Source organism: Castor canadensis, chromosome 4 (assembly GCF_047511655.1).
Source record: "Castor canadensis chromosome 4, mCasCan1.hap1v2, whole genome shotgun sequence".
Taxonomy (NCBI): domain Eukaryota; kingdom Metazoa; phylum Chordata; class Mammalia; order Rodentia; family Castoridae; genus Castor; species Castor canadensis.
In genome coordinates, this window is record NC_133389.1 from 54,635,158 (window position 1) to 54,649,212 (window position 14,055).

A 14,055-nucleotide genomic window follows, 5' to 3' on the forward strand; every position below is an offset into this window, starting at 1 on the left:
GCCATTTAGTTATTTTTGTTGTATTAGGGCTTGTGTGTGTGTGTGCAATTGATTGTATGATATTCTCAAATTACTTGTGTGCTCTTCCTTTAAGAATTAATAATTCCCATCCTTTCACAGAAGTGTTTATTTTCATCTTCTGTGTGTAGGATTCCTTTGAGTTTCTTCTGGGGTGCTAGTTTAATGGTCATGTATTGTTTTCAGTTTCTGTGTATCATGGGAGGTTTTTGTTTCTCCTTCAATTTTGAATGATAGTTTTTCTGAGTTGGGTATTCTGGGTTTGAAATTGTTTTTATTCAGTGCTCAAAATACCTCACTCCATGCCCTTGATTTTAAGGTTTTTGTTGAGAAATCTGCTGTGATTTTAGTGGGTTTACCTTTATGTAAACCCACCAAATTATATATATATATATATATTATTGTTCTCTTGTGGCCTCTAATATTCTTTTCTTGTTCTTGGTGCTAATTGTTTTACTTATAATATGCTGTGGGGAAGTTATATCTTGGACTTCCTGTATCTGGATTGGCATCTCTTTCTTGAGATTTGGGGAGTTTTCTGCTATTATTTTGTTGACTATGTTTTCTATATCTTTGGCTTATACAACTTCTCCTTCTTTGATGCCCATGGTTCACAAGTTTGGTCTTTTGATAGAGTTGCAGAGTCCTTGTATATTCCTTTTATAACTCTTCAGTTTTTTTCTTGAAGTATGCCTCTGTTTTTTTCTTTCAGAATTTCTTTCTGAAATTCTGTCTTCCACTTGTTTCAGTCTGCTGGAGTGACTTTCAACTGCATTTTTAATTTGACTTAAGGAACTTTTTGTTTCTAGGCTTTGTTAAGCTGCTGTTTTGCACCTTGTATTGCCTTCTTTAGTTCATTTATCATTCTTTTAAAAATAATTTCCTTGGTTTTGTTCCAATGTTGTTGAAATTCTCTTTTAGTTCATTTAGTTGTTTCTATGTTTTCTTAATTTTTTAATTCATATTCTCTTGGGATTCATTGAGTTGTTTTTGTATTTCCATTTTAAGATCTTTAAACATTCTTGTTATTATTCTTCTGACCTCAGCACCTGAGTATTCATCCCTTTCACTGTCTGCCAAGTCCTCTATTGTGTGATTGTTAACCTTTTGAGGAGTCATATTTCTCTTCCTTCTTTTTTCCCCATATTCTGTTTTTGAGATTTGCTCATGTATTGTTGATTAGTTGGCTGGGTGTTTCAATCACCTGTTATCTGTCCCTTGACTTAATTTCTATGCTCTGGGTAGCTTAGTTGTTAGGTTGTTGTAACTTTTCTGCCCACTGAAGTATTGTTAGCAATAACAAATTCACAGATTTAATGCCAAACTAGTTATTTACTTAGTATATAAAACCCTTGGCATTATTATCTATAAACAGTATGTATTGGGGAAATAAAAGTTGTTTGTCTAGAGATTAAAATTTAGGTAATAAAAATGATGGGGATAGAATAAGAGATGGAGGGGAGAAGGAGATGGAGAATAGGTGTGAGGTGTGGGGCTACAGAGTGATAAGTCCTAATATATGTAAAGGTGTAGTTAAGTCATTGTGGAGGAGGGTTCTATTTTCAGGGATTGCAGAGAGATAGGGATGGGAGTAATGTATAAGGCTGGTAGTAGACTACTCAGTGAGTGGTTAGTATGGAGGAAATATGGACAGCGGGGGTAGAAGGAGGGTGAGGAGAGGAAGATAAGGAGAGGGAAGGAAGAAAAAAGAGAAAGAGAAAAAAGTAGGGTGAGAGAAAAGAAAATGGAACAAAAGAAGCTAAGCAAATTAAAATTTCAACAGAATGGAAAAAAAGATAATTTTAAAAATTAAAATATGTATTTATTGTCCACATATCTTCCTTGTGGAGGGGAGTGGGTTTTCTCTCAGCTCAATGAGTGTGCTGGGCACTTCCCTTGCATTTCTAATCTGGGTTCTGTCCTTTTCTGACAGGGGCTTTCTCTGGATCCCTGCCTCTCTTTAAGGTTGATATACTTGGCTGGATTGCAGTTGGTGGTCCTTCTCTCTATTGGATAGGTTTGGGAGGGTTCCACTCAGGATGTTTAAGCCCAAGCTTCTCTTGGTGGGGTAGGCAGTCAGGGTCAACTTGTTTGAGAAAGTGGGTTGTCTGAAATGGTCCAGTGAGGAGGTGATGTGTGAGTAGTGTCCAGCCCTTCCCATCAGCTGGGCAAGCCTAGGAACTGTAGTTAGTTGTTTGATCGAGAGCTCTTTTCTGGGGTTATTAGTTTCAACTCTCTACTAGCTTCTCCATGGTGAAGTATTGTTTTAAACAATGTTTTATAGTTTTCAGAACATGTTAGACAATTCTTTTGTAAAGTTTATTCCTAAGGATGTTATTATTTTTGATGGTATTACAATTGAAATTGTGTTTTAAGTTCCTTTTTGTTTATACAGCAAGTAAAATTGGTTATTGTATATTGATATTGATGCCTGCAATTTTGCTGGTTTTTTTCTAGTTCTAGTAGAAATTTAGTGGATTCATTGAGCTTTTCTATGCATAAGGTCATACCATTTATGCAGGTATAGTTTTATTTCTTCCTTTCCAGCTTGGGTTTCTTTATTTTAATTTCTTTCACCTAATTTCCCTGGCTAGCCCTCAAGCATAATTTTGAATACAGATGTTGAGAGCAGAAATGCTTGTCTTCTTTCTGATGGGGGGTAGTGCAATGAGATTCAATCTTTGCCTTTAAGTATTATTATAGTTATTTGGTTTTCTTTGTAGATATGCTTTATCAAGTTAAGGGTATTCCCTTCTATTTCTAGTTTGTTTAGACTTTTTTTTGCTTTTGCTTTGTTTGTTCATTTTTTACTAGTGGGGATTAAACCTTGGACCTCCCCACATGTTAGGCAGGTGTCCTTAATCTAAACCCTCAACCCTTTGGTTTTCAAAAAAATTGAAACAGAGTCTTGCTAAGTTGCCCAGGTTGGCCTCAAATTTGTGAACATCCTACCTCAATCTCCTGAGTAGCTGGGATTATAGGCATGTGCCATAATTGATGTACCATGACCAATGATGCAATTTTTTAAGATCATGAAACAGTGTTGAATTTTGCCAAATGTTTCTATTTTAATGATCATGTTTTTGTCTATTATTCCTTTGATATCATGCATTTGCATTAATGTATTTTGAGATGTTAAACAAACTTAGCATTCATAGGATAAATCTCACTGGGCAAAGGTTTAAAAACTTTTACTCATTATAGATCTATTCAGATTTTTTATTTCTTCTTGAGTCAACTTCTCTTGTGTGTGTTTTTCTAAGTATTTGTTCACTTCATCTAGCCTATGGCAGCTAGTCTTGGCCTTGGCCTTGAGACAGATTCCTTAAACCCCCATGTAAACTCTGCAGATCAACACTCTTGTTGAGGACATACTTATGTAGAGCAGCCCCTTTACTTACTGTCCATCTTGAGGACCACTTCAGTACTGTTTAAGATTCTTAACAAGTGCTCTTAAGTGAACACAGTGGCATTTAATTCTTCTTTCTTTAGAATACCAATCATACCCACATCAAGACACTTTGAACAGTCCCTTGCAGAAACTCTCTTCCCAACACTTTTCAACTGACCCCAGCTGAGAGTTTGGCTAGACAGACTGGTGTTTCTTGAAGTTCATATGTGCTAATAGCTTCTCTGATTTTTTCTTCATCTTGGGTTGTACTAATTTCTTCATTTTTGAATAACAGTTTAACTGGGCATAGAATCCTTGGTTGATTGTCTCTTTCAACACTTTGAAGATGCATCCCACTGTGTTCTGATATTCATGGTTTCTGATGAGAAGTCAACTGCAAATGTTAGTGAAGCACCCTGATAAAGTTGTTTTCCTTTGCTGCTTTCTCTGTCTGCCATCCATCAATTTGACTATTGTGTATGAAAGTGTGGATCTCTTTGAGTATATTTTGCTGAAATTCATTGAGCTATTTGAATGCATATATTAATATTTTTAATTGAGTTTGGGATATTATTTCTTTGACTGTATTTTCTGCATGTTTCTTTCTTCTATTAGGACTCAAGATTATATATGGAGAGATCCAAGATGGTGAGTAAGGTGCAGAAGCAGACAGCATGAGCTCTGTGACTCCAAAACCTTTCTGGGATGCTGGAGCCACACTTGGCAGAAATAGAGCAGCAAAGAGAATCAAAACTTTGGCACCCTGAACACCTAGCCCATGGAAAGCTTCTCCACACCACGTTACACTGAGAACACAGGAGGGCTGCTGTGCCACCAGATGCTGGCTCCAAACCTGCTTGGGAGACATTCAGCAAACCAACAGCAACCAAGCATCATGTGGTATTCCCCCAGTCACCCCTAGGATAAACCAGCATAGCACCCTGGGCAGACTGACCCCCCCCACCTGCAAAAAACAATCTGAACATTCAGCAAGGAACTGAAAACTAACACACAGCAGAAGGGTGGAGTTGCTGAAAGTGCACTGAGGAAGGGGGAGGGGCAAGGAGCTAATCTCCACACATACTTTCAATAAACAAAGGCTGGAAAAGCAGAAGGGCTGCTAGTGGGCAGGTGATGAGCTGCTGCCTGAAATAGAGCAGGTAGCAGTCCACAAAACTCATCTCCTGAGCCAGTGAGCAACATCCAAAGCAAATGACACTGCAAAATTGAAAAATAATCAGCAAACCATCACAACATGCTGACATCAGGGTGCTGGCTGACGGATCACTGACCTTGCCCCAGAGAAAGAGGGCAAGGCAAAGAAACAGGCCCCTAGTAAACAGCACAGTAAAAACCCAACTCCAAAGCAGGGCAGCTGGTGGGCTACAGAGCTGATTCTGGAACCTGAGGACAATATACAAACTTAAACTGCCACACCCCACTGAGGTAGGAGTTGACCAAGAAGCTGCCTCTGAAAGACAGAAGAAAAAAAAAAAAAAACCAACAACACTACCCAACCACCTGGCAAAACTACAACAGAGCTTCTGCTTATATACCAACACCAGGATTGGATTTTGGAGGAGTAACACCAGAACTCAAACTAAGATTGAAATTCTGTTGTTCCTGAACCCGGAATTGTTTGTTGGTCTGTTTGTTTGTTTGTCCTGTTTCTTCTTTGTTTGTTCATCTCTCCACATTGATTTCTTTGTTTTTTTTTTTTTGGTAAGTTTTACTATTGTGGATTAGCAAATATGAAATTACACCCAGACCAGGGACAGAAACAGCATACACACACTTAGCTACAACCCAGTACAGCCACAAAACAAAATTAAACCAAGGAAAAGAAAACAGGTGATGAAACCGCCATCTAGCCTATCAAGAACATAGTTGCACAGTACCAGTGAAGTGATGGGAAGATGAAAAAGGTATGTAAAACATTCTCTGCCAAAAATAATTCAATACAGGATTCAGAGGGAAATGAAGAAAATGGGTACCCAGTTCTGAACTCTAACAAAACAAAGATAAACAATGCCAAGGAACCCAACGAAGCCAAAAAGAACATCCTCAAAGAAGAAATCCTACAAGTAATCACTGAGAATTTCATGAAGATGTTACTAGACATGGTTAACCAAAATGTACAAGAGGCACTCAAAAAAATTTAAGACACCAAAAATAAAGAATACGAGAAGACAAGGAAACAAATAAATGAACTCACAGGAGCCTTAAGTAAACATCAAAGTGAAACAGAAAACACTATGAATAGAGAAATAAATGAATTAAAGATGCAAATAGACAATATTAAGGAGGAAGTGACCCATGATATGGAAAACCTCAGAAAAAAGAATAAAACAGAAATACAAAACACAATGGAAGGCCACTCCAGAAGACTAGAACAAGTGGAAGATAAAATGGATATTAAAGGAAAAACTGAGGAGCTATTAGTCAAACAACTCAAGATGTTTGAAAGGAATATACAAGAACTCACCAACTCCATCAAAAGACCAAACCTGAGAATCAAGGCATTGAAGAAGGAGAAGAGGTGCAAGCAAAAAGAATTAGTAATATATTCAACAAAATAATAACAGAAAATTTCCCAAATCTAGAGAAAACTATGCCCATTCAGGTACAGGAAGCCTCCAGGACACCAAACAGACTTGACCAAAATAGAACTACCCCATGACATGTTATCATTAAAACAACAAGCACAGAGAATAGAGAAAGAATATTGAAGGCTGTAAGAAAGAAAAAACAAATAACATACAAGGCAAACCCATCAAAATCACAGCAGATTTCTCAACAGAAACCTTAAAAGCAAGAAGAGCATGGAGTGAGGTCTTCAGGCACTGAATGAAAATAACTTCAACCTTAGGATACTCTACCAGTAAAACTATCATTCAAAATAGATGGAGGAATTAAAGTCTTCCATGATAAACAGAAGCTAAAACAATATATGACCACCAAGCCACCACTACAAAATCTTCAAGGAATTCTGCACACAGAAAATAAAAGCAAACAAAAGCATGAGAAGACAGGCAACACCAAACCACAGGAGAAGAAAAGACAAGGAATCAGAGAGTAACATTAATTCAGCTGCACATAATCAATCAAACCCTTAAATAATAAAAACAAGTAAATGACAGGAATCACTACATACATATCAATATTAACACTGAATGTTAATGGACAACTCCCCCATCAAAAGACACTGTTTGGTAAATTGGATCAAAAAGGAAGATCCTAAAATTTGTTGTTTACAGGACACTCATCTCATTGACAGAAATAAGCACCGGCTTAGGATGAAAGGCTGGAAGAAGATTTACCAAGACAATGGCCCTTGAAAACAGGCAAGAGTAGCAATACTTATCTCAGACAAAGTAGACTTCAAACTTACATTGATCAAATGAGATAAAGAAGGACACTCCATACTAATAAAAGGGGAAATAGACCAAAAGGAAATAACAATTATCAACCTATATGCACCCAATTTCAGTGCACTCAATTTCATCAAACATACTCTGAATAACCTAAAAGCATATATAGATTCCAAGACAGTAGTAGTGGGATACTTTAACACCCCCTTTCACCAATAGATAGGTCATCCAAACAAAAAATCAATAAAGAAATTCTAGAGCTAAATCATACCATAGATCAAATGTACCTAGCTGATGTCTACAGAATATTTCATCCAACTTCTGCACAATATACATTCTTCTCAGCAGCTCATGGAACCTTCTCTAAAACTGATCACATCTTAGGGCACAAGCAAGCCTCAGCAAATATAAGAAAATAGAAATAATCCCATGCAGTCTATCTGATCACAATGCCTTAAAATTAGAAATCAACAACAAAAACAACAGTAAAAAACATGCAAACAATTGGAAGCTGAACAACACATTGCTCAATGATCAATGGGTCCTTGATGAAATAAAAGAGGAAATTAAAAGGTTCCTGGAAGTTAATGAAAATGAAAACATGACCTACTGGAACCTATGGGACACAGCAAAGGCAGTCCTAAGAGGAAAGTTTATAGCCATGAGTGCATATATTGAAAGGTCAGAAAGATCTCAGATCAATGACCTAATGCTACATCTCAAACTCCTAGAAAAACAAGAACAAGCAAAACCCAAAACAAGCAGAAGGAGAGAAATAATAAAAATAAGAGTTAAAATTAATTAAATAGAAACAAACAAACAAACAAAAGCATACAAAGGATCAACAAAACAAAAATCTGGTCCTTTGAAAAAATAAACAAGATTGACAGATCCCTGACAAACCTGACTAAAATGAGGAGAGAAAAAACCCAAATCATGGATTGGAGAATCAACATAGTAAAAATGGCTATACCGCCAAAAGCAATCTACATGTTTAATGCAATTTCCATCAAAGTCCCAATGACATCCATCACAGAGATTGAAAGTCTACTTTCAAGTTTATTTGGGAACAAAAGAGACTGCGAATAGCCAAGGCAATACTCGGAAAAAAGAGCAATGCTGGAGGCATCACAATACCTGACTTCAAACTATATTACAAAGCAGTAGCAATAAAAACAGCATGGTACTGGCACAAAAACAGATACAAAGACCAGTGGAACAGAATAGAGGATCTGGATCTGAATCCACACAGGTATGCCAACCTTATTTTTGACAAAGGCACCAAAGACATATGGTGGGGAAAAGATAGCCTCTTCAACAAATGTTGCTGATAAAAGTGGTTATCTGTCTTCAAAAAACTGAAACTGGATCCATGTTTATCAACCTGTACTAGTATGGGCTCAAAATGGATCAAGGACCTTAATATCAGACCCGAAACTCTGATATCAGTACAGGAAATATCAGGGAATACTCTGGAAGCAATAGGTATAGGCAAGGACTTCCTCAATAGAACCCAAGCAGCCCAGCAACTAAGAGAAAGGATGGACAAATGGGACTTCATAAAATTAAAAAGCTTCTGCACAACAAAAGAAATGGTCTCTAAACTGAAGAGACCATCCATAGAGTGAGAGAAAACATTTGCCAGCTATACGTCAGACAAATGACTGATAACCAGAACATACAGGGAGCTCAATAAACTAAACTCTCCCAAAATCAATGAACCAATAAAGAAATGGGTAACTGAACTAAATAGAACTTTTTTAAAAGAAGAAATTCAAATGGCCAAAAAAACACATGAAAAAATGCTCACCATCTCTGGCAAATAAAGGAAATGCAAACCAAAACCACACAAAATTCCATCTCACTCCTGTTAGAATAGCTATCATCAAAAACACTACCAACAACAGGTGTTGGTGAGGATGTCAGGAAAAAGGAGCCCTTGTACATTGCTGGTGGTAATGTAAGCTGGTGCAACCACTCTGGAAAACAATATGGAGGCTTCTTTAAAACCTAAACATAGATCTACCATATGATCCAGCAATCCCACTCCTGGGGATATACCCAGAGGAATGTGACACAGGTTACTCCAGAGGCACCTGCACACCCATGTTTATTGCAGCACTATTCACAATAGCCAAGTTATGGAAACAGTCAAGATGCCCCACTACTGAAGAATGGATCAAGAAAATGTGGTATTTATACACGATGGAATTTTACTCATCCATGAAGAAGAATGAAATCTCATCATTTGCAAGTAAATGGATGGAACTCAAGAACATAATCCTGAGCAAGTTAGCCATGCTCAGAAGACCAGAAATTGTATGTTCTCCCTCATATGTGGACTTTAGATCAAGAGCAAAGGCAGCAATGTTGTTGGACTTGTTCACATGCTAAGGGGAGAGCACATATGGGAGGAATAGGGAAAGGTATGAAACCCAAAACTTGAAAGTGTTTGATGTCCCCACGGCAGGGGAACTAATATAGTAACCTTAAAGTGACAGAGGTTAATATGGGAAGGTGACCAGGAAGTAGTGAAGAGGTCAGGTAGAGATGAATCAATTCGAGTTGTTATACACTTGTGCATGGAAGCAATGCCAAGAATCTCTCTGTATAGCTATACCTATCTCAACTAGGAAAACCAGTTTTGTCTTTCTTATTATTGCTTATGGCTTCAACAAAATTGGAGAAAAGGGCAGAACAGGTTCTGCATGGAAGTGAGGGGTTGGGGGAGAGGGAGGGCATAGGGAGGCAGGGAGGAGAAATGACCCAAGCAATGTATGCACATATGAATATATGAATAAAGAAGAAAATATTTATCAGCTAACAAAAAAAGGATTATGTATATGCTGACATGCTTGATGGTGTTCATTTTCCTTTTCTTTTTCCTGTCTTGTCCTCAGACTGAGGAATGTTATTAGCTTAGTTTCAAATTCACTAATTTTCTTACCAGTTCATAATTGTTGAATCTTTCCAGTGAAATTGCACTTTGCTTGCTTGTACTTTTCGACTCAAGAATGTCTAGTCAGTTTTTTTCCTACAATGTGTATTCTTTTTAAATCTTCTCTGTATAGTGAGGCATTGTTGTTTTACTTTTGTTTAATTCTTGCAACATGGTTTCCTTCAGTTTTTAAATATATTTATAATAATTGATTTCAAATTTGTTTTCTAAGTACAAAATCTGGGTTCCTTCACAGGTATTTTTGTTGGCTGTTTTTCTACCCCTGTGTGTGTAGCATTCTTTTCTATTTTTTTGCATGTCTCATAATTTTTTGTTGAAAACTGGAAATTTTAGATAATATAAAAATTTTGGTTTCATATTTTTCTGTCCCCTAAATTTTGTCATTACTGTTTTAAAAAAATTTTTTGATGATTATTTGTTTGTCAATGTTCTTGGATTAATTCTGTAGATTCTGTATTCCTTGCAATATTTCTCACATTTTGGAGGTTAGTTCATTGATTTCTTTGGCTTCTTAGTTCTCTCAGATGTGCTTTTAAAAATCTAAGGTTTTATAGCATACATGACTTATGCTACTTAATTGAGAGTCACAGTAGTTTATGATTTTCTGCATCTAACTAGAAGTGGAACCCTTCCTAAGATTTTGAGATACTGTTTATTTTTCCCATGGTAGAGGTCTTGTTTATGCCCATTTCATAGGTCAGGAAATGTATATTATGTGAATTTCAGTGATTTGTTCTGGACTAACTACTCAGTGAATTTCAATATCTGTTTAAAATCAGGTCATTTTTTTTTTTACTCTCAATCTGGCAGTTTTCCCATTCATTATATTGTTTAGGGTGAAGAGAAAGGACTTAATGATTCACACATCAGAACTGAATTCAGGGAACCATCTCTTGGTGTTGGATTGTCAATTATGTGATTACCCATGAAGGTAGAGCTTAAACTGGTCCATCTTAAAGTAAATTGGGAACATTTCATGCATTTTTCTATTGAGAGTTACAATTTAATTCTAGTTTTAGTGTTCTTCTCAGTAGCTAGATAAGGAGACTTCAGAGGTTACACCTGCCAGGTAAAGGGCAATGGCTCTGTACATAATCTAGGGCATGTTTTCTGATGTACCTATTAACACCTGGCTTAGCAGAATTTTTGCACTTCTCAGTCAAGTTTTCCAAGACCCAGAGAGAGAATGTCCAGCTATTGACATAAGCTAATGAAGCATAAGCTAACTCCAATTTTGAAGAATTTCTCAAGTATAAAAAATGTATATAAACATTTTCATATTCCTAAAGAATATGTATGTGTATGTATATATAGCTGAAATTCTTTAAATTTTATATTGTGAGACTGCTAAAGTAATGATTCTTTGTTTACTAAGACAGCAATTAACACAAATGTTTGCCCTATGCCATTTTTGATTTTGTAAAGTGGGATCTCATTTTTCCAATTTAAGATTATTTTAAAAGAAACAAGCAGATGTTTCTTAGAGTTAATGGCATCATGGTACCTAAAGACATTTTTCAGTATTTCTCCCCAGCTCCAGTCATATTTCCTTCTTTGTGGCTATACTATTCATTGTGCTTTGACTTTAAGCATCTTTTTTCCCCCCATACTGGGATTGCTACTGTGTGCTTGCTAGGCATCTACTCTGCCACTTGAGCCATTCTGCCAGCCTTGTTTTGCATTGGCTATTTTTGAGATAGGGTTTTGCTGTATGCCCAGGTCAACTGCAGTCCTCCTCTTTGTGCTTTTCCTGTGTAGCTGGGATGACTGGTGTGCATCACTGCATCCAGCCATTAATTGAGATGGGGTCTCATGAACAGGCTGTCCTCAATCTGTGATCCTTCCAGTTACTACCTGCTGAGTAGCTAGGATTACAGGCTTGAGCAGCCATGCCCCATTGGCTTTAAGCATCTTTATATGTTAACTCAAAGGGAAGATTTTGTCCTATCCTACAGGCTGTATGTAGGAAGAAACATACTTATGGGCAAGTGGTGCCTTCTCTGTTTTATTTTCTCCTTCTTATCCGCCTTTCCCTTAACATCCATAATAATCAGAGTTTAAATGAAGAATAAGATAAGAACATATTTGTTGTAGTAATGGGGGAATGAAGAGTCTTCTGTCTGTCGAGTAAAAATGGCATTTGTGAAGTGAGGAAGTGAACAGATAGTTCCATAGTTGGCAAATGGCTCAATGGTTCTTTAGCATTTAACATGGAAACCGCCTCGCCCACACTCCTTCCATTGGGAAACACTCCACTCCTTTTGCTTCTTTGACAACCTTTTGTTCTTATGCTCCTCTCTCCTCATTGTCATTCTGTCTAACTTCAGTTTTGGACATGTTGATTTAGAAAGACACATGAGACAGCCAAGCAGAGATCATGTAGCCCTTTGGATCTAGAGATCCTAATGTCCTTTCTGAGTCTCCTTCAACTCTCAGGCCTGGGTTCTCTTCTCCTCTTTCCTTTCTCATCTCATTTCTCTTTTTTCCCCTCCTCACTGATCTTCTGTTTGGCAATGACTTTTGAAATTCATGAGAATTTTCAGATTTACATCTCTAGCCAGTAGTCCTCTGGGCTGTAGATTTTCATATAAGCCTGTTTGGAAATGTGTCTATTTTTCCACCATAATTCGAGCTGCCCAGGAATAGGCCCTATCTTTCTTGTGCACTATTGTATCTGTATTACCTAGAAAAAGTTCTTGGGATTCAATGGATGCTACAAAATTACTCAAATTAAGAAATGTCTAGATTTATCAGGTCTTTTGAGACTCTTAATTGAAGTAATCAATTTTCCTCCCCTTACTAGACTTGTGATTGGCTGTGTGGATGGTGTAGTGAGAAAAATGCACAAACCAATTACTGAGGTGACCATTATGGGGGCATTTTATAGAAGCTTTGGAGAATAAGACTGTACATTGTGCACCAATGGATTGTGCCTGTAATTGTAGTAACTTGGGAAGCTGAGATCAGAAGGATGGTGGTTCCAGACAAGCCCCAGCAAAAAAGTTTGTGAGAGCCCTCTCAAAGGAAAAAAGATGGTCATGGTGGTATGTGCCTATCATCCCAGCTATGGCAAGAAGCATAAAATAGGAGGATAATGGTCTATCTAGTCAGTCTATGCAAAAAGAAGACCCTATCTCCAAAATAACCAGAGTAAAAAGGGCTGGAAATGTGGCTCAAGTGGTAGAGTGCCTGCCTTGCAAACACAAAGCCCTGAGTTCAAGCCTCAGTGCTGTCCCTCCCTCCAAAAAGAATAAAGTCATCTGGAGGTGTGGCTTGGGCTATAGGGCACCTGCTTTGCAAGTGCAAAACCCTGAGAAAAGGATAAAGTAATAGATGTGCCATTAAATTTAGTCTGGCTTGTTGAATATTTGTGTGAGTACATCACATACTGATGTCCATTCTTCATCAATGGATACTTGGCATGTTTACATTTTTCTGTGATTAAAAGCTTTTATACTATTAATATTATTAACAAAGTCATATTCAGTGAAAACTTTATAGAGAAGCAGGGTCAAATAATTTTGTGAAAGAATCTATTTTAGTGGTTAAGATATTCTAATATCCTCGAAATGTTTTTTGAGCAACTGAATGAGAGCTAAGATTGAGACCATTAAAAAAATTTCCTCCTTTGTTATCTTTCAAAACATTCATAAAATAAAAAGTGTCCTATAACATATGGTAGTTATAAATCCTAGTTGTATAAGGAACACTGTGTAATTGACCCCCTTTCAATCCAATAATAGAACATTAAAAACCTTTAAGCTACCATAAATTCCTCTCCTTCTGCCATCTTTCTGCCTTCCTGCTACCTCCATGTCACAAGGTATCAACTATTCTAAAACTTTTATATTATGACATTGTTTCTTTAAAATACAGTTTTATTACAAATACATGTATGCCTACATAGGCCCATGGTCTGTATTTATGTTTGAGTTTCTTTTTTTGGGGGTGGTATTGGTGTTTGAACTCAGGATCTCATGCTAAGTAGGCATGTACTCTACCACTTGAGCCACACTTCCAGTCTTTTTTTGCTTTAGTTTTTCTTCATATGAGGTCTCTCACTTTTTGCCCAGTACTGGCCTCAGACCACAATCTTCCTACCTACGCTTCCCACATAGCTGGGATTATATAGTGCATCACCATGCCTGGCTTGTTTGTTGAGAGGGGTTTTATTATTTTTTTTTCTGGGACTGGTCTCAAATCACAATCCTCCTAATCTTTGTCTTTCAAGTAGCTGGGATTAATGGTGTGAACCACCATGTCCAGCCTGTTTTGGGGGTTTGTAAAGATGGTGTTCTACAGGTATCATTTTTCAT